Source organism: Pieris brassicae, unplaced genomic scaffold (assembly GCF_905147105.1).
Source record: "Pieris brassicae unplaced genomic scaffold, ilPieBrab1.1, whole genome shotgun sequence".
Classification (NCBI taxonomy): Eukaryota; Metazoa; Arthropoda; class Insecta; order Lepidoptera; family Pieridae; genus Pieris; species Pieris brassicae.
Window position 1 is genome coordinate 56163 of NW_025576212.1, and position 21339 is coordinate 77501.

Below are 21339 nucleotides of genomic sequence, written 5' to 3' on the forward strand. Positions count from 1 at the left end.
ACAAATCTAAAACTTTGATGTTATTTCATGTCGACAATTTAGCTTGCTTGTTAAGACTGTTATAATTTTTATATTAAAACTAGTGTGTTTATAGTAAAATTACATATGACTTTTCTACATATATATATTCCCTGTGCATAATCAATACTTGACTTACACTAACAATAGTTTTCTTTTTATTATTTGTCTTAGTAGTGGATATGAAATACTTTTATTTGTGTCTGATGATAAAAATATCGTTCAACAGAATTGATAAGATATTGTAATGAAATTGAATGTAAGGAAATTATTGTATCAATTTGATCGGTTACCAATGAGTTTATATTTGACAAATTATTTGATAAAGTAATGTCAAATTTACGTCATCTCCAGAAGTAATAGTATCCTAATAAAAGCGATGGCTGAATATAATAAGTAAGTTTTGAGTGAATTGAAATATGTTGTTGAAACATAATACTGAGAACAAGTAGGGTTGTAGTAGTAGTTGGTGTTATTCATATAATTAGGTATTTTGTGAGAAATGAAAGTGCTTCAAGTAATTGTTGTGCTTACGATAAGATTTTTTTTATGATTTTAATATATATTTTTGTTAAATTTATGTTTTGAACACGAGACTAGAATATCAATTTTACATGATAAAATCACTTTTGTATAAAGGATCATAAAGGGATCACAATAGATTTAGTTATGTAAACTTTATTGTGAATCTGCTGTGAATATGAAGAGGTTACAGCAGATTTTGTTATTTAAAACTATTGTGAATGTGAAGAGGTCACAATAGATTTGATTATGTAACACTATTGTGACTATGAAGAGGTCACAATAGATTTGGTTATGTAAGACTATTGTGAATGTGAAGAGGTCACAATAGATTTGGTTATGTAAGACTATTGTGAATGTGAAGAGGTCACAATAGATTTGGTTATGTAACACTATTGTGAATGTGAAGAGGTCACAATAGATTTGATTATGTAACACTATTGTGACTATGAAGAGGTCACAATAGATTTGGTTATGTAAGACTATTGTGAATGTGAAGAGGTCACAATAGATTTGGTTATGTAAGACTATTGTGAATGTGAAGAGGTCACAATAGATTTGGTTATGTAACACTATTGTGAATGTAAAGAGGTCACAAGAGATTTGGTTATGTAAGACTATTGTGAATGTGAAGAGGTCACAATAGATTTGATTATGTAACACTATTGTGACTATGAAGAGGTCACAATAGATTTGGTTATGTAAGACTATTGTGAATGTGAAGAGGTCACAATAGGTTTGGTTATGTAAGACTATTGTGAATGTGAAGAGGTCACAATAGATTTGGTTATGTAAGACTATTGTGAATGTGAAGAGGTCACAATAGATTTGGTTATGTAAGACTATTGTGAATGTGAAGAGGTCACAATAGATTTGGTTATGTAACACTATTGTGAATGTGAAGAGGTCACAATAGATTTGATTATGTAACACTATTGTGACTATGAAGAGGTCACAATAGATTTGGTTATGTAAGACTATTGTGAATGTGAAGAGGTCACAATAGATTTGGTTATGTAAGACTATTGTGAATGTGAAGAGGTCACAATAGATTTGGTTATGTAACACTATTGTGAATGTAAAGAGGTCACAAGAGATTTGGTTATGTAAGACTATTGTGAATGTGAAGAGGTCACAATAGATTTGATTATGTAACACTATTGTGACTATGAAGAGGTCACAATAGATTTGGTTATGTAAGACTATTGTGAATGTGAAGAGGTCACAATAGGTTTGGTTATGTAAGACTATTGTGAATGTGAAGAGGTCACAATAGATTTGGTTATGTAAGACTATTGTGAATGTGAAGAGGTCACAATAGATTTGGTTATGTAAGACTATTGTGAATGTGAAGAGGTCACAATAGATTTAGTTAGTAAGACTATTGTAAATTATTGATAAAATTGATGACTTGATATTTTAAAAGAGTACCGAGAGTTTTTTACGCCGGCTTTTTCTCTCGGCCTACACCCTGTGTCTTCTTTGCCGATGAGTAGGGATGTCTACCGAGACAAATTCATATATTCCTTAATAAATGAACATAAATAATTAGTAACGTCACAATGGATTAAATTTAACTCTCTGTAGTTATAGATGTAATTCAAAAGTTAAAGTTAAAATTTCGTTTCTAATTTGAGTTGTATGTTACAAAGCATTCTTTTTTTTGCGAGACGCAAACATTGTCAGGAAAGGCCGACTGTTAGCTTCTAATATTAATTTAATTAAATTCTAAACATTTTTATAAAACATATTCTTAAGAATCTTGCTACAAGTGCGCATGTGCAATAGTTACTCATTTGATTCGTTCGGTTGTTTACGAGTTGTTACGAATTGACTCGACCATTTTCGCGAAGTGGGATGGTCGCGTCGGAGGAGGGAGTTGTGATAATAAAAGAGGTTGTGACACATGCGCACGGGCCTTTTCTTCGTACAAGTTTGAAGTTATACAGTTCACGTAAAATCAGTGAAGTAAATTATAGTGAATTAGGTCATCATTGAAGTGTTTAATTTCCTACCCTAAGAACTAAATCAACTACCGCTAACACTTGTTAATATTTCAGTTTTCTATAAATTAAATTTTAATTTCAAAAATTCTTAAAAGGCCGGCAACACACTCGCGAACATTGAGTTCTATAAAAAATACTTATAAATAATATTCTTGTTTGTATTTAACTTCAACAAAGTCATAAAAAATCTTAATAGGCCGGCAACGCACTCGCAAAGCTGACATTGAGATTGTCCATGGACAATCTGTTCGTTTACCACCTATTCCATAAAAAACAGTAATTGGTAATAATCTTGTTTGTATTTAAATTTTCTTAAAATTTCAATACATAAGTCATAAAAATTCTTAAAAGGCCGGCAACACACTCGCGAATACTTCGACATTAAGCGTGTACGTTAACGGGGGTATCAGTTAACATCAGAAAAGGCTCCTGCCCGTTAAAACCTGTTCTACCCCTGTTCTATAAGAAATACTAATAAATAATATTCTTGTTTGTATTTAACTTCAAATAAGTCATACAAATTCTTAATAGGCCGGCAACGCACTCGCGAATTTGACATTGAGATTGTCCACGGACAATCTGTTCGTTTACTACCTGTTCCATGAAAAACAGGAATAAGTAATAATCTTGTTAATATTTCAGTTTTCTATAAATTACAATTTTTAATTTCAAAAATTCTTAAAAGGCCTGCAACACACTCGCAAACATTGAGAGTGTGCATTAACGGCGGTATCAGTTAAAAACATATAAGGCTCGTGTCCGTTACCCCTGTTCCAAAAAAAAAACAGTAATTGGTATCTTGTTTGTATTTAAATTTTCTTAAAATTTCAATACATAAGTCATAAAAATTCTTAAAAGGCCGGCAACACACTCGCGAATACTTCGACATTAAGCGTGTACGTTAACGGGGGTATCAGTTAACATCAGAAAAGGCTCCTGCCCGCTAACACCTGTTCTATAAGAAATACTAATAAATAATATTCTTATTTGTATTTATTGTAATAAAACAACGTGACTGAGCGAGTACCGGAAAAGAACTGAACTTTATTTTCTAAAGACAAAAGTAAAGAATCTCATAGACAACATTTGATGACACTCTGGTACAAGATGTCGCTAGTAGTAGGTACATCTATATTTTGCTATTTATAATACTCCCACTCAAAATATAGATACTATATAAACAAAAGAAACAATTACACTTTAACAATACCTAAAGTATTCAAATGTTTATAATGTTTTACAGCAGGGAGACTTTTTGTAAACAAATCTGCAGGCATATTTGATGTACATAGATAATTAACACTTATAATGTTTTCATTAATTAATTCTCTACAATAATGATATCTGACATCAATATGCTTCGTTTTATTATGGAATACAGGGTTTAACAACAATTTCTGTGCGCTCATACTATCATTATATAAAATGATCTTATACATCCTTTTAGTAAGTTCAAATTGTAAATTTCTCAAATAAACTGCCTCTTTGCAGGCTTCTGATATGGATACATATTCAGATTCGGTACTAGAAAGTGTAATACATTTTTGCTTACTACAACTCCAAGATATAACAGACCCAGACAAAGTATAACAAATTCCTGAATATGATTTCCTATCATTAACATCACTGCACCAGTCTGCATCAACATAACCTTCAATGTTTGCATTTTTGCCCTTACTATATTTTAAACCTAAATCTTTTGTCCCTTTCAAATACCTTAAAATTCTTTTGGCATAAACCCATTGTTGTTCAGTATTACAATTATTGAATTGACTTAAATATGACACTGCATAAGCTATATCGGGTCGTGTGAGCACAACCGAATACATTAGGCTCCCGATAAGCTGCTGATAGGGATTTTGATTACTACAATCATTTTCCTTCTTACATTTTAAGTTGACCTCCATTGGAGTATTCACAGTGTTACAATCAACCATATTGAACTTAGTCAACAATCTATCAATATATTTTTCTTGACTTAAAGTCACAGTGCAATTATTATTTTGTTTATCAAATACAACTGACATGCCAAGACACTCCTTTACAATTCCCAAGTCTTTTAATACAAAAATCTTATTCAACATATCCTTAAGATTACTAGTTTCATTTCTATCATTTGAGAATACAAAGAAATCATCGACATATAATGTCACGATGGTTTTACTGCTGCCAGCAAATTTTGTATATAAACATGACTCTATTTGGGACTTAATATAACCATTAGCTAACATGCAACCATCCACTTTCTTATGCCATGCACGAGATGCCTGTTTGAGACCATATATAGCTTTGGTCAATTTTAAAACTTTATTATTTGGACAGACATAACCTAAAGGCTTTTGCATATATATTGTCTCAGACAGATCTCCATTTAAGAAAGCAGTTTTCACATCAAGATGTGTTACTTCTAAGTTGAACTGCACTGATAATGCGAATAATAACCTAAGTGTTGTATGCCGTACTACTGGAGAAAATGTTTCACTATAGTCCACACCATATTTTTGACTACACCCTTTAGCCACAAGTCTGGCTCGATAGCGGACATTATTTTCACTATGACACTTTTTTTTTAGAACCCACTTGCACTTAACTATATTGCCACTTGCAGGAATATCAACAACTTCCCATGCTTTGTTGTCTTCAAAGCTTTTCAGCTCTTCTTTCACTGCCTGTTCCCATTGCTCCTTCTCTGGTCCCCTTAGTGCTTCTTCTAATGTCAGTTCATCACTAAAATATTCATTACACTGTTCTGTGCACATATATCCAAACCTTTCTGGTTTTTGTCTCACCCGTTGTGACTTTGATGTGGTTTCTGGTTGCTGTTCTTCCTCAGATGTCATGGACTCCTCCTCTGGTACATAGGTTTCATCCATGTCATTCGTTAAAATGAATGAATCCTCTCCATCATGGTCTGACACCTCTCCCACTGAAGATGTATGTGGACTATTTTCTGCTGGTTTGTCTTCTACCACTTCCATTTCAATCATATTTTCTTGATGAGATAACTTTTCATTTATGAAGACAACATCTCGACTGGTTATAATAGCCTTTGTTGAAGGATTGTATAACCTATACCCTTTGACATCCTCAGGGTAACCAACCAGTATGCATTGTTCTGATTTCTTGTCCCACTTACGTCTTCTCTCCTTGGGTATATGTCTCATGACAGTACTACCAAAAATCCTTAAATGACTGAGGTTGGGTTTGCCTCCTGTCCACAACTTGTACGGTGTACAGTGGTTCAATCCACCTTTTACAATTCTATTTTGTAAATAGACTGCTGTGTCTATTGTCTCTGTGTGCTGAAGCCATTAGGCTTCAGCCCAAAATTCCTTGCCTAATCTTGCATCAAATAAAAGGCATCTTGCTTTCTCGATCAGAGTCCTATTCATACATTCACAAAGCCCGTTTTGCTCAGGAGTATAGGGATTGGTTCTTTGATGAATTATACCCAGTTTCTTCAAATAATTATCAAAATCTCTGTTACAGAACTCTGTGCCATTATCACTTTTTATTTTACAAGTATTTTTATTTTATTTGACGTTGAATTCTCAACTCTTGCTTTATATTCTTTAAAATATTGTAAAGTCTCATTTTTACCTTTTAAAAAATAAACATATGTCATGCTGCTGTGATCATCAACAAAAATGAGAAAGTACCTTGATCCTCCTAGCGATACATTCTCCATTGGGCCACATATATCACTGTGTACAATTTCCAATAGCTTAGTACTCCTGTTCCCTTTATTATCGAAGGGCAACCGACTTTGCTTTCCTTCACAGCACACTATACAGTTGGACTTGTTGATGTCGGCCTTCTCAGTTAATTTGACCCCCTCCACAGCATCCTGCATTTTATTCATGTTATCACTGTTGACATGTCCCAATCTACGATGCCAAACTTCTGGAGACTCTGCTGTTGCTGCCACCAAACAAGATGAAGTATTTAGTTTATAAACTCCATTTATAAGTGATGCAGTCGCTACTAGAGTGTCCTGTTTATTAAATATCTCGCATCCATCGCTTGTAAAATACACCTTGTTACCCTGCCATATCAGTTGGCTTACTGACAATAAGTTGGTAGATAATTTGGGCACACACAACACTTTTTCAACAGTTATGTTAAAGTCACATCCTTCAGTTGATGTTGTTATGTTTACTTTTCCACAACACAACACTGGGACTTTATTCTGGTTAGCAACCATGATTTCCTTGGTGAACCCAGAATAACATTCGTCGACCATCCAATCTTTATTGCTTGTCAAATGCGAACTTGACCCAGAGTCGACATACCAGTCACTCTTGTCAAATATTCTGCTAAAAAACACGGCACTGAATGCATTACTTGTTTTTGACGATTTATTTTCAGAATTCTTATAAGATTTATCTTTATAAGTGCATTGATTACGGTAGTGGCCATGTTGTTTACAATTATAACATTTGACGTATTGTTTTTCTTTGACAGATGTCGACATTCGTTCATTCTCACCATTTTTTTTTTTTTTTTTTTAATAATTTTATGGCCTGGTAACGAGACCTTTAAGCCCATTCTCACCATCTTTCTTGTACATAGACTGTGTACTCTTTACACTCTTTGATTTTTGATTCTTGCGGAAACAAGCAAACGCATTGTTGGCATCACTGTCTTCCGGTCCAATGTCCATCAATTTCCCTTTAATGGCGTCGGTTGTGATTATCATGCCCGAATGCTCGATTGCCATTATCATGGGCATATATTTTTCAGATAATCCAGCCAACATGATAGATCCGATCCACTCATCACTTATGCCAAAACCCGTACCTTGTAATTTCTGACCAGCTTCAACAATTTGTGTTACATATGACGTCATCGAAGTGCAATTTTCTAATCGAATAGAAATTAAATTCCTCAGAAGACTTATTTTTCTTGTAAATCCCGAGTCATCGAATAACATCTTCAATTTATCCCACAATTCTTTCGATGTTGCTACATTCTTTATATGAACATAAAGAGCCGGGTCAATTGTTAGAATCAACTTCGCTTTTGTTCTCGCATCGTCTGCAGCTGCTGGAGCAACGTTGGGCTCAGGTTTGATACACCCAACCATTCCCTCTAAGACAAGGAAATTTTCTGCTGCGAAACACCATTCACTGTAATTTTCACGCCCTTGCAGTTTCGGCACACTAATGTGATAGTTCGAACTGGACGCCATTACTGATGCCTGACGCGACACAATAAATCTGCACAACTCAACACACTTAGTCCTATTCTGCCACGAATTATTATTATCGATAATGTCCTGATAATCAATAATTATACTGTCGCGAGAACTAAGTACTTTTTATGAGCCCGGAGCGGCCTGGGCCCATAACCTGTAATAAAACAACGTGACTGAGCGAGTACCGGAAAAGAACTGAACTTTATTTTCTAAATACAAAAGTAAAGAATCTCATAGACAACATTTGATGACACTCTGGTACAAAATGTCGCTAGTAGTAGGTACATCTATATTTTGCTATTTATAATATTTATCTTCAAATAAGTCATACAAATTCTTAATAGGCCGGCAACGCACTCGCGAACTTGACATTAAGATTGTCCACGGACAATCTGTTCGTTTACCACCTGTTCCAAGAAAAACAGTAATAAGTAATAATCTTTTTAATATTTCAGTTTACTATAAATTACAATTTTTAAGTTTAAAAATTCTTAAAAGGCCTGCAACACACTCGCGAACATTGCGAGTGTGCAGTAACGGCGGTATCAGTTAAGAACTGTTGTAATTCTTGTTAGGGCACGATAATTATACACACAGTATCCGTAATAAAGAAATATATTTACTGTTTAACTTGGAAGTGATATGTCTGCTTCCTACCACGATACACATTGGAATGAAACAGAAATGACCTGGAGCAGAGTGAGGTAAAGACAATTTGGCGCCTCGACAAGATGGCGGCTCGATCGCTCATTCAAATGACAGGAAAAAGTCAATACAATGATTAATTTTTGCAATATTACTCAAATAAATCAACATGCCCCCTCAAAAATTAATTCTTGTACAAATCAAATGCCTAAACAGAACTATATAACTTCCAAGCGAGTCTGGGAAAATACAAAAATAATGATCCAACATTTGTTGCTCGGATAAGGGAAAACCCAGAAAAATCTTATCAGATCATTTCATCATCTTAAATTCGATACATTATATACATTACATATAATTATCAGAACACAATGAATATAACAGAATAATTAAATTAATAACAAATAATAGCCAACTCATTAAATATTATAATTGTAAACCCATGTTTCTCCTCATTTCATGAAACGTAACCGCTGGTAATGGTTTTGTTAACGCATCTGCAGGTTGTTGACCTGTGGGAATGTATTTTAGCTTTATTACATTTTTCTCTATTTGTTCCCTAGAAAAATGTCTGTCTGTCAGTTAATTGTCTTCATATATTACAATAGGAGTGGATATATCAATATGAATACTCCTTACCAAAGATTTAAGCCATAAAGGCTTCATATAAGGCCATATACTCAGCCGCTGTGGAGGAGGCTGCTACTGACTATTGTTTCTTTGTTGTCCAGGTTATTGAACAATGTTCAAACAATTTAAATATATACCCGGTTGTACTCTTTACATCATTACCTCCCCAATCGGAGTCCACATACCCAGTTAAGATGTTATTATATTCACACCTTTTATAACATAATTTAAAATCAGTTGTGCCTTTTAAATATCTAAGCACTTTTTTGAGGCATTGCCACAATTCTTTATTATTTTAATTTGTGTACCTACTTAATATATTAACGCTAGTGCTTAAGTCAGGTCGAGTACATAGCATTATATACATTAGACAACCAATTAAATTGCGACATGGAGCAGTGTAATTTTTTCTGAGTTTAGTGCTTCATAATTGAGTTTACTATCCATAGGAGTAGTTGCAGGTTTTTGTTGCAATCCTGCATGCAAAATTTATTTAAAACTGTTTTAATATAAGCACTTTGATCTAACATTATCATATCATCGCAACGAGTTATTTTAATTCCAAGAAATAATTTAATTTCATGTAAATCTGTCATTTTAAATTTACTCATTAAATATATTTTAAAACTGTTTATTGTATTTACATTAGCACTCACTATTACCAAATCATCAACATAAAGTACCACATATATATTTTTCTGTATATCTCCTTTATTTAGTATATAAATACATCTATCTACTGATGAATTCTGAAAACCCTCCCGCCTAAGAGACTGTTCAAAAATTTCAAACCAGTATCTAGCGGCTTGCTTTAGCCCATATAATGCTTTATTTAATTTACACACATAACCATTTTTGCAAGACACCCCTTCTGGAACTTTCATATATATTTCTTCCTGTAGTACCCCATTTAGAAATGCAGTTTTTACGTCCATGTGATGTACAAGTAAATTATATTGATTAGCAAAAGCAATAATAAATCTAAAACTAGCTATTCTTGCAACAGGTGCAAAAGTCTCATTATAGTCTATGAGATATTCCTGGCTAAAAGCCCTAGCAACGAGTCGAGCTTTATAGCGTAAAGGCTTTCCGAATTCATCATTTTTTATATTAAACATCCATTTGCAATCTATAATATTTTTGTTATCTGGCCGTGGTACTAAAGTCCATGTTTTATTTAAAAATAGAGAATTTAATTGCACCTTCCCAATGAACTCTATCGTCTCGTGTTTTAATCTCTTGAAACGAATTTGGTATTTTACACAAAATTGAACTAGCACACATAAGGTTATCATCGATTTCTTTATAAGAAATAGGGGGACGACTTTAAGCCTATCACTCCTACGTGGTTCAATACAACTGGTTGTGTCCTCATTATTTACGACCACTGAAAGATCATCAGAATGTGCATTTGGTTGTTCAAATTCGACGATGTCATGGTTAGTTTTGCGAATTTTCTGAGGAACTTCATAATCATCAGATTTACAGGTATCTGATTTATATCTGTCAGTTTTTTGAGACTTTATTGACTTTGAAATGTTGTCAATGTTAACATTATCATGAGAATTTACTATATTCTCTTCAGGTCGTAACGCAGGCCTGGATTGAAGTAATTTGTCTCATCTACTATGACATCTCTGACAGTAATAAATTTTTCGCATTTAGGATTCCAAACTTTATAACCGTTTGGTTCGTATCCCACAAGAATACCTTTCCATGACTTAACATCGAATTTTGTCTTATATAACTTATCATGCACATAAACTGTTGAACCAAAAAAATTGAAATATTTTATTTGTGGTTTTTTGTTATGCCACATTTACGAATTCAATCATCATGTAAGTAATTTATATATTATTTAACATTGTACATTATAGTATGAAGTTGTAATAATTTTAAGCAGCATTATTTTCTTTAGGTGACGTAATTGGTGAATAATATTGTAATTGAAAAGGATATTTCTCTTTAAATGTACAAGCTGTGTGTGATGCAGAAATAAAATATATTAATGTTGTTCCCCATGGCCTGGTGCCGCTCATGATGCAACAACTTTTGTAAACTCAGTTCTACAAGTTAATTCAAATTTATTGATAAGAAGGTAGAACTTGATAAATGTGCCAACTAAATTAACAGGTATATTTGTTTATAGCTTAATATCGTACAGGTCTACTGAGAAATCACTGGATGGTTGTTAATAGTGCTTACTCAAATATACCTTATTCATTAACACCATTTCTCTGACTGACCAGAGATATGATGAAGTACACATTAAGAATAGGAATACTATAGAGAGGTAAATATATAGTATAATTTAGAGTATTAATAATTATACTATGTCAAAAAGTTGCAAGATATGTGACCCAAATGAAACATGATGTAAGGTTAAAATATTTGTCTTTTTCGGAAAATTTGGAGTATGGAAATGTCGCTTTAACATTGTATTTATTACTAGCTTAAGTTCAAGCTATTGTTATTGCCACAGCTGTTATGCAAAATATTTGTAAGGATTATAATTTGTAGATATACCGGCAGAAGTTTTAGTTCCAACACTTGATACAGTTTCAAGTCAAGAAGTTAATGAAGGAAATCAAGACGTAACTGAAAGAACAAGGTTTATTTATTATTTTGGAAAATTAATATATTCTTCTTAATTCTAGCAGAAACAAACATGTTGTATTTAAATGTCCTTTTGTACATATAAAATACTAGTACTTATTTTTCTGAGAAGAAAGTTAGTTAAAATTTTAATAAGTTATGTCGTTAATCTACCTATAAAATTAAATTATTATTTATCATAACCATGTAATGTAATGAAATATTAGGAAAAATAAATAAAACATAACATAATATAAAATTTATTTCATTATACTCTTATATATTACTAATATGTAATCCAATGTTATAAACAAATGTTATAAATGTAAACCAATGAAAATGTTAAAACCATCAACTTCAACTTCAACGAACATTAAAAAAACAGAACTGGTACAATTGGTTCAGGCTTTGTATAGTTATGCGCTTACCTACACATTCTGCGATTCATTTTTTATATTATAGATGACACTGATGACAAAGGCACTCTTCTCGGTTGCTGGAATGAGAGATAAGTTTCATTAGGTTAGAAAATTATGGTTCCCGAAACTAAGAGCCTTCTGAAAAGCGGTCACCACGTTCGAGTAGTCCACAGGAAAACAAATATGATGCCAAACTCATTGCCGTTAATAATTTTTCCTAACGTTTTAAATATGATAGCAAACGATGGAAAGCCATTAAATAAATTGACCAGGAAACCGTGTAAGCCTTCGCCCCATCGCCAAAGTTCTTTAGTAATTTTAGTAAGATGAGGAAATTGAATTGAATCACTATACATTTCTTAACAAAAGTCAACCGATTTAATTTAATTTATAGGTTGGTCTGACGCACGATACCATTGTAAGTCCGGTAAAACTATCGATGGTTAAAATATTTACTCTCTAGACCCTTCGTGTAAAACCAGCCATATTCTGCTGCTGGACAGGCAGAGGTAGGCACGTAAGCCATCTAATTGTGCGAGATTTTGAAAAATTTGTTTATTATTATCATATTAACAGATTTAAGTTCTACATTTTATTATATACCCAAGAATTTACAAGAATTTCATTACTCTTTTCAGTATTTACAATAAATCCTTTAGCTTCAAGAAGTGTTCTAGCGTCCTGAATATTTTGTAAACATTCAGTGTAGCTGGAGGACATAAACTTAATATTTCTTGTGTTAGCTTCTAATATTAATTTAATTATTCTAAATTCTAAACATTTTTATGAAACATATTCTTAAGAATCTTGCTACAAGTGCGCATGTGCAATAGTTACTCATTTGACTCGTTCGGTTGTTTACGAGTTGTTACGAATTGACTCGACCATTTTCCCGAAGTGGGATGGTCGAGTCGGAGGAGGGAGTTGTGATTATAAAAGAGGTTGTGACACATGCGCAGGGGCCACTTTCGCTTCCGACCGCCGACCCGTGCGGATGTCTGCTCCAGTGCTCTCTCCGTGTGAGTCATCAGTGCTGTAGTGCCATCTCGCTCGCTCCGTGTGAGTCATCGCCGCTTGCCAGTGCGCACGCGCTGTCCGACCGCTGCCTTGCTGCCTGCTGCCCTCTCATTGGTCAGTCCGATCGCTGCCTTGCTGCCTGCCGCCCTCTCATTGGTCGCTTCGCTTCAATTTATGAACGCGGGTTTACCTGCGGCCCTCAGATAGCCACCTAACGGTGCCAAACGGTTATCTGTCGGTTAACGCCTTGTGCGGGAGTGTTTTTGTTGTAATTTATAGATTGTTCGAATTTGCTTTGTTCAGTCTCTGAATATAGTTTACTTTTAGGAACATCGCTGACCAAGAAAAAGGTATTTTATAACCTTTTATCCACGATAATAGAGTTGTATCACAAGTAATAAGTGAATAACATTCTTTGATAAACTACCAGTGAGCGCGAGGTGGCGCGCGCGGCGCTGGACGCGACTGCCTATAGTAGGCTGTGAGCAAGCTCCTTCATCCTGGATTCCCCTTTTGCCTATGATTAAATTCTTTTTGACCTTCTTTGTCCTTTTCTGATTTTGATGCGAGCTTGTAGTCAACTAATCGCTTACTGAATAGGTACTTGTATACCTATATAGAATAAAGTTGTGTCGTGTGACTGAGTCTTGGTATTGTGTGTCACATTGGAATCCGTATCCATAAGTAATTTTAATAGGTACATATTTCTTGTTTCCGCAGACAAGAACACTGTGAGTGGCCTCTGCTAAACAAGAAGTAGCTGTAGCATTTGGTTTCATTTGAAACCTGCGTCCTATATTAATCCTGTTTGAGATTGCGGTCTTTTCCTCTGGGTTCAAATTGGGTGCATTGATTAGAATACTTAGATAAAAGTTGTAAAGTGTAAGCTTACTGCAAGATCAAACTGTATGTCTTCACCTGGAGTATTAGACTTTGATGGATCTTCTCCCGATACCTGCAGCAGTTCATTGTCTCATCCAGCGACAAGTGGTCGTTAGGGCGGCGGCCGTGCGTTACCTGTTACGCGACGCTTTTGGTTATGTACGCCTTCGTTCGAGGATACATTACAACTGGATTTATACACGTGTAGTTACAATTTCAATCAAATGAAAACTGAGGGTAGTATTAAAGTCTCAAAGCTCAATGTATAATAAAACTTCACTTACAGGTAAGTCATATTGACGATTTTGTGTTGTACTTTGCCAAAACATGGTAGGGAAAATACTCAAAATGCGGTATACCATCAAAAGAAGATTCTTCCTTATCCTTGCATAGGTTCCCTCTTCCGTCCGAGAATGGGCCTCTGAAGTAAGTGGATCGGTTAATCTTTCCAATATGGACCGTCGATATTTGAGGTTTTAGAGGGGCGGGGAGGGGGTTGACGGCTACTTCGGAGCTTTTATATATACTCTAGGGGTAGGGCAGACAAGACCATGTGGATAGTGGGGTGCTCTGATTCGGTTTTGGGTACTTTTTTGATATTAAAAAAGTACAGGATAATACAGAATTAGATAATACAGAAAGTTACAAACAATGAAAAAAAAATTTTCAGCTATAAATTTCATTTTAAAATCCACAACAGACCTTATGCAATCCAACTTTTTCAAAATTCCAGTAAGCAATTTTTTTTTTTTTTACTAATGATTTATTATTTTATAACCTGACCTGAAATAACATAAATCAAAACTTACTTTAACTCATCCGAGTAAGGATTAAGCCTTCTGCCAGATGACCTAGTAAGTCTGGGCATCGCAGCAAATTCCTCGCCAGGACTAGTCAGCCCACTAGGACCAGCAACCGGTTCGTCAAGGATCGGCGCAGAAGAGGAGGCCGTGACAAGCGGCTAATTTGAGTCCAACACTTGCACTTCACTTAACTCTTCAAACAATGGGCTTCGGAGACGCCATGGTAGTCAAACGTTGTAAGTTTATAGGAGTACGTAAAACGATTTCTACTGCAAGGGTGACAAACGATGACTGGACGCCATTAAACAAAATGAATGGCTTAAAAACAAATTTAGTGATCACCAAAAAGTATCGATACCCGAGTAGTATCGATATTTTCAATAACTTTTGTACTATCTACAAAACAAATATGGGCATTTAAACCGATGATCCATATTAGAAAGTTTAATGTCGATACCAGAGTAGTATCGATACTTTGAAAATTTTCGGAACCCTACACTAAGTGATTGACGTTTGACATCAATTATTTGTCAAATATATTTTGTAATTGCGTGTTGTTACTTACCAATTTGTGTGAAAAGTTTTAATAAATGTATCTCATGAACCGTAAGTTTGCGCAACCTAAATCTTTGCAAAACTCTTTCTTTTAGTGAGTACTATCTACAAAAAAATGGGCATTTAAATCGACGGTCCATATTGGAAAGATTATCCAAAACAGCTTCACTATTAACTATTTCTAATGAAAACTTTATTTTTAGTGTTAAAGTTTGGGCTAAATTTTGTTTTCCTAATGGTGATGGGACATCCATTGAATCATTAAAAACAGTGAATGCCCAGCATAGGATACTATGTGAAAATCATTTGAATGAATCTTCATTTACCAGCAGCGATAGGAAAAGACTTAACAAGTTAGATTAAGAGTGAATAGAGGAGGATATAGACCAATTAAAAAACAAACATTGTAGTCCATATAGAGCAAGTTATGACATCCAAGTGAGTATTTACATTCATATTCTACCTAAGTCAAATAGACAAATTTTTATAGTCATGCTTTTTTACATAGAGGTAGGCAGTACATTTCTGACACACATCTAGGTGATATATGGATGATTAAAAGTTTTCTATTTTCTCCATCCACTTATTGGATTTGTTATCTTTTTCGAATTTTTTATTCAATTATTTTTGTATATTTTCCAGGAACCATCAACTAGCAAAGGTATTTTGTAGGACTTGGACGTGAAAAAGTTCAGTGAACTTACACCTCAAAAGCAAACGCTGTCTAAGAGATGCAGAAAAAATCTATCTGAAATAGTGAGGCTCTGAAAAAAGTTTCAAGGTGATAAAAACTCCAAAAGATCTATATTAAGTGTACTAACATCAAACGAACCTAGCAATGAAATATTAAAAAGCACATTAAATAATTCATTTTCTTTACTATTACAAAGCCAACTGAAAAACTTTATAAGAAAATTAACTGGAATGAGATGGACACTGGATGATAAAGTGAACGTCTTGAGCATCTATAAGAAATCAAACTTTTGTTTTATATTATTGATTAGGTTATTTTGAAAGAAAATATTTTTTTAACTGGATTATTATACATAATTATAAGTTTATAATAATACAAATAGTTTTAATCCGGTATAAAAAATTGGTTTCTTTCAATGTGTAAAAGCTATGTTAACCAAAGACAATACTAGGTTATTTTGTCAGCTCTCTCAAGGCATTATTGAACAAAATTCCAATGGTATGTGGAATCAACAGCCCAGTAATACAGACAGTAAAAGAAATCACAAAAGACCAAGATGTCAATGATAATTTATGTAAAATGGCTTTTGATGAAATGTCAATAAGAAAAAATCTGACATATAACGTAAAACTCAATGCTAAGGCCGTACTACTGTGATAGCAAACCATAGTCGAACTTTCATGGTTATCGGTGTTCGAAAATGCTGGAAACAGCCAATAGCATTTTACTTCTCAGGAGATTGTGACACAGCAGACAAGTCAGCAGCTCTTGTCGAGGAGGTAACCACTTCTTTAGAATATTATACAAAATGTGGTTGAATATTAATTTTTACAAATTTACATTGGCTTGTTTGCTTGAGTGCATGTTTAAAGATTTAATTTTTTTTTAAACGGTATTTCCAATTTACACTAGATATACAAATAAACAGAAAACTAACCATAGGTTGGTATAATAATTTAATTAATTGAACAGCGGAAAGATATTAAAACTTTTTTATGACTTATTTATCCATTGACTTATTTATCCGCTAGTGGCCTTTGGCAATTATTTCCCTGCATCAAGTAGTTGTTAGTATTGCCTTATTGCCTAATTAAAATAACTAATAATTGATGTACCTCTGCTGTACCATATTTATTTTCTTATTGCCGCTTGACCTGTGATTGGTTAAAATTGTTTTGAGAATAAGATCATAACCTTCCATTGCAGGTACAGTAAAGTGGAGCCACATAGAGGAGTTTTATAATAAAGATCGCGAGAATCCCAACCGTGTTTGCTCCAGCTTTAACCCAGCACCACTTACAACCAGTACAGAATGGCAAACAGAAAATCAAAGAGCGCCTAGCAGATCAAATTTTAAGCCATTCGGTTGCAGTTGGAATATTTGCCAAAGTAAGTTTCAAAATTTTATTGAAAAGTACTTCCGTCCGCGATGGCCTCCTAAACTACTTAACCGATTTTAAATTAAATTGGCACACCGTGAGCGGTCTGGTCCAACTTAAGAGATAGGGTAGCTTAGATCTTTAATTATAGTCGCAATTTTATTTTATTGCAAATTATTTGTCTATAATTAATTGACAGTCACAATTATTCGACTGAATTGAGTAAGTGATCAATAGATGGCACTGCTATGGTAAACCGACAAACGTGTCATATAAGCTACAATTCAATATCATGATTACCACGTGTTATTGAGGCTAAAGTATGAACTTTTTTAATTTTTGGTGTTAGCCAACCACGTGTTACTTAGACCGAAGTGTAAATCAAATTCAAATCTAAAACCACATTCTATATATTCTAGTAATTATATAATTTATTTTACCTTCAGATGAATGATGACAAGACGCCCCTGGAACAACTGTCGCTGGACAAGCTTTTCGACTGAACGGAGATTCGACCGACAGGAAAGAGGTATAAACACTTATTATAATAATACTTGACATCTGTAATTGTGGATGTGATCCAAACCCCACGTCGGTCCAATTAAAAACTAGCTTAGGCAATTAGTAGCAGCGTTTTTAATACGCTGAAATTATTATTCTTCGAAGACACTAAACCTAGCTGCGCAACTGAATATCCCTGTAACAGCCAGATGGAACCTCCAACCTCCCAGGGAAATTAAGTGGCATCGCCGACTCAGCTACGCCTACGTCTGGCTATGCTCTCGGGGTGTAACTCCCATGATTTAGTTAATCGTTATGAAACGAATAACTGTATGAAGAAGAGAGTGCCTGCGTCTGGCTATGCTCTCGGAGTGTAACTCCCATGATTAAGTTAATCGTTATGAAACGAATAACTGTATGTAGAAGAGAGTGCCTGCGTCTGGCTATGCTCTCGGAGTGTAACTCCCATGATTTAGTTAATCGTTATGAAACGAATAACTGTATGTTGAAGAGAGTGCCTGCGTCTGGCTATGCTCTCGGAGTGTAACTCCCATGATTTAGTTAATCGTTATGAAACGAATAACTGTATGTTGAAGAGAGTGCCTGCGTCTGGCTATGCTCTCGGAGTGTAACTCCCATGATTTAGTTAATCGTTATGAAACGAATAACTGTATGTAGAAGAGAGTGCCTGCGTCTGGCTATGCTCTCGGAGTGTAACTCCCATGATTTAGTTAATCGTTATGAAACGAATAACTGTATGTTGAAGAGAGTGCCTGCGTCTGGCTATGCTCTCGGAGTGTAACTCCCATGATTTAGTTAATCGTTATGAAACGAATAACTGTATGTTGAAGAGAGTGCCTGCGTCTGGCTATGCTCTCGGAGTGTAACTCCCATGATTTAGTTAATCGTTATGAAACGAATAACTGTATGTTGAAGAGAGTGCCTGCGTCTGGCTATGCTCTCGGAGTGTAACTCCCATGATTTAGTTAATCGTTATGAAACGAATAACTGTATGTTGAAGAGAGTACCTGCGTCTGGCTATGCTCTCGGAGTGTAACTCCCATGATTTAGTTAATCGTTATGAAACGAATAACTGTATGTTGAAGAGAGTGCCTGCGTCTGGCTATGCTCTCGGAGTGTAACTCCCATGATTTAGTTAATCGTTATGAAACGAATAACTGTATGTAGAAGAGAGTGCCTGCGTCTGGCTATGCTCTCGGAGTGTAACTCCCATGATTTAGTTAATCGTTATGAAACGAATAACTGTATGTTGAAGAGAGTGCCTGCGTCTGGCTATGCTCTCGGAGTGTAACTCCCATGATTTAGTTAATCGTTATGAAACGAATAACTGTATGTTGAAGAGAGTGCCTGCGTCTGGCTATGCTCTCGGAGTGTAACTCCCATGATTTAGTTAATCGTTATGAAACGAATAACTGTATGTTGAAGAGAGTGCCTGCGTCTGGCTATGCTCTCGGAGTGTAACTCCCATGATTTAGTTAATCGTTATGAAACGAATAACTGTATGTTGAAGAGAGTGCCTGCGTCTGGCTATGCTCTCGGAGTGTAACTCCCATGATTTAGTTAATCGTTATGAAACGAATAACTGTATGTAGAAGAGAGTGCCTGCGTCTGGCTATGCTCTCGGAGTGTAACTCCCATGATTTAGTTAATCGTTATGAAACGAATAACTGTATGTAGAAGAGAGTGCCTGCGTCTGGCTATGCTCTCGGAGTGTAACTCCCATGATTTAGTTAATCGTTATGAAACGAATAACTGTATGTAGAAGAGAGTGCCTGCGTCTGGCTATGCTCTCGGAGTGTAACTCCCATGATTTAGTTAATCGTTATGAAACGAATAACTGTATGTTGAAGAGAGTGCCTGCGTCTGGCTATGCTCTCGGAGTGTAACTCCCATGATTTAGTTAATCGTTATGAAACGAATAACTGTATGTTGAAGAGAGTGCCTGCGTCTGGCTATGCTCTCGGAGTGTAACTCCCATGATTTAGTTAATCGTTATGAAACGAATAACTGTATGTAGAAGAGAGTGCCTGCGTCTGGCTATGCTCTCGGAGTGTAACTCCCATGATTTAGTTAATCGTTATGAAACGAATAACTGTATGTTGAAGAGAGTGCCTGCGTCTGGCTATGCTCTCGGAGTGTAACTCCCATGATTTAGTTAATCGTTATGAAACGAATAACTGTATGTTGAAGAGAGTGCCTGCGTCTGGCTATGCTCTCGGAGTGTAACTCCCATGATTTAGTTAATCGTTATGAAACGAATAACTGTATGTTGAAGAGAGTGCCTGCGTCTGGCTATGCTCTCGGAGTGTAACTCCCATGATTTAGTTAATCGTTATGAAACGAATAACTGTATGTTGAAGAGAGTGCCTGCGTCTGGCTATGCTCTCGGAGTGTAACTCCCATGATTTAGTTAATCGTTATGAAACGAATAACTGTATGTAGAAGAGAGTGCCTGCGTCTGGCTATGCTCTCGGAGTGTAACTCCCATGATTTAGTTAATCGTTATGAAACGAATAACTGTATGTAGAAGAGAGTGCCTGCGTCTGGCTATGCTCTCGGAGTGTAACTCCCATGATTTAGTTAATCGTTTTGAAACGAATAACTGTATGTTGAAGAGAGTGCCTGCGTCTGGCTATGCTCTCGGAGTGTAACTCTCATGATTTAGTTAATCGTTATGAAATGAATAACTGTATGTTGAAGAGAGTGCCTGCGTCTGGCTATGCTCTCGGAGTGTAACTCCCATGATTTAGTTAATCGTTATGAAACGAATAACTGTATGTAGAAGAGAGTGCCTGCGTCTGGCTATGCTCTCGGAGTGTAACTCCCATGATTTAGTTAATCGTTATGAAACGAATAACTGTATGTAGAAGAGAGTGCCTGCGTCTGGCTATGCTCTCGGAGTGTAACTCCCATGATTTAGTTAATCGTTATGAAACGAATAACTGTATGTTGAAGAGAGTGCCTGCGTCTGGCTATGCTCTCGGAGTGTAACTCCCATGATTTAGTTAATCGTTATGAAACGAATAACTGTATGTTGAAGAGAGTGCCTGCGTCTGGCTATACTCTCGGAGTGTAACTCCCATGATTTAGTTAATCGTTATGAAACGAATAACTGTATGTTGAAGAGAGTGCCTGCGTCTGGCTATGCTCTCGGAGTGTAACTCCCATGATTTAGTTAATCGTTATGAAACGAATAACTGTATGTTGAAGAGAGTGCCTGCGTCTGGCTATGCTCTCGGAGTGTAACTCCCATGATTTAGTTAATCGTTATGAAACGAATAACTGTATGTTGAAGAGAGTGCCAGCGTCTGGCTATGCTCTCGGAGTGTAACTCCCATGATTTAGTTAATCGTTATGAAACGAATAACTGTATGTAGAAGAGAGTGCCTGCGTCTGGCTATGCTCTCGGAGTGTAACTCCCATGATTTAGTTAATCGTTATGAAACGAATAACTG

General features: G+C 35.3%; 3 long non-coding RNA genes across 8 annotated transcripts; 2 read left to right on the top strand and 1 right to left on the bottom strand.

Annotated features, from left to right (window-relative positions):
* Window positions 1-10151: 10151 nt before the first annotated feature.
* LOC123719765 lies at window positions 10152-11598 on the top strand. The gene is made up of 3 exons (XR_006755861.1): window positions 10152-10856; window positions 10937-11311; window positions 11539-11598. It is a non-coding gene; the product is annotated as an uncharacterized LOC123719765 (long non-coding RNA).
* Window positions 11599-12004: 406 nt separating this feature from the next.
* Window positions 12005-15226, bottom strand: LOC123719764. Of its 3 annotated transcripts, none has more exons than XR_006755858.1 (4): window positions 14741-15226; window positions 14216-14352; window positions 13942-14066; window positions 12005-12109 (listed from the first exon to the last, which is right to left on the bottom strand). It is a non-coding gene; the product is annotated as an uncharacterized LOC123719764 (long non-coding RNA). The 3 variants fall into 3 exon arrangements; XR_006755859.1 differs by having other exon boundaries at window positions 13968-14066; window positions 14741-15225; XR_006755860.1 differs by lacking the exon at window positions 13942-14066 and having other exon boundaries at window positions 14741-15224.
* A 30-nt stretch (window positions 15227-15256) lies between these two features.
* LOC123719763 lies at window positions 15257-18165 on the top strand. Of its 4 annotated transcripts, none has more exons than XR_006755857.1 (6): window positions 15257-15340; window positions 15493-15727; window positions 15932-16070; window positions 16435-16762; window positions 17190-17372; window positions 17809-18163. It is a non-coding gene; the product is annotated as an uncharacterized LOC123719763 (long non-coding RNA). The 4 variants fall into 4 exon arrangements; XR_006755856.1 differs by having other exon boundaries at window positions 16448-16762; XR_006755854.1 differs by having other exon boundaries at window positions 15932-16762; window positions 17809-18165.
* The last annotated feature ends 3174 nt before the right edge of the window (window positions 18166-21339 follow it).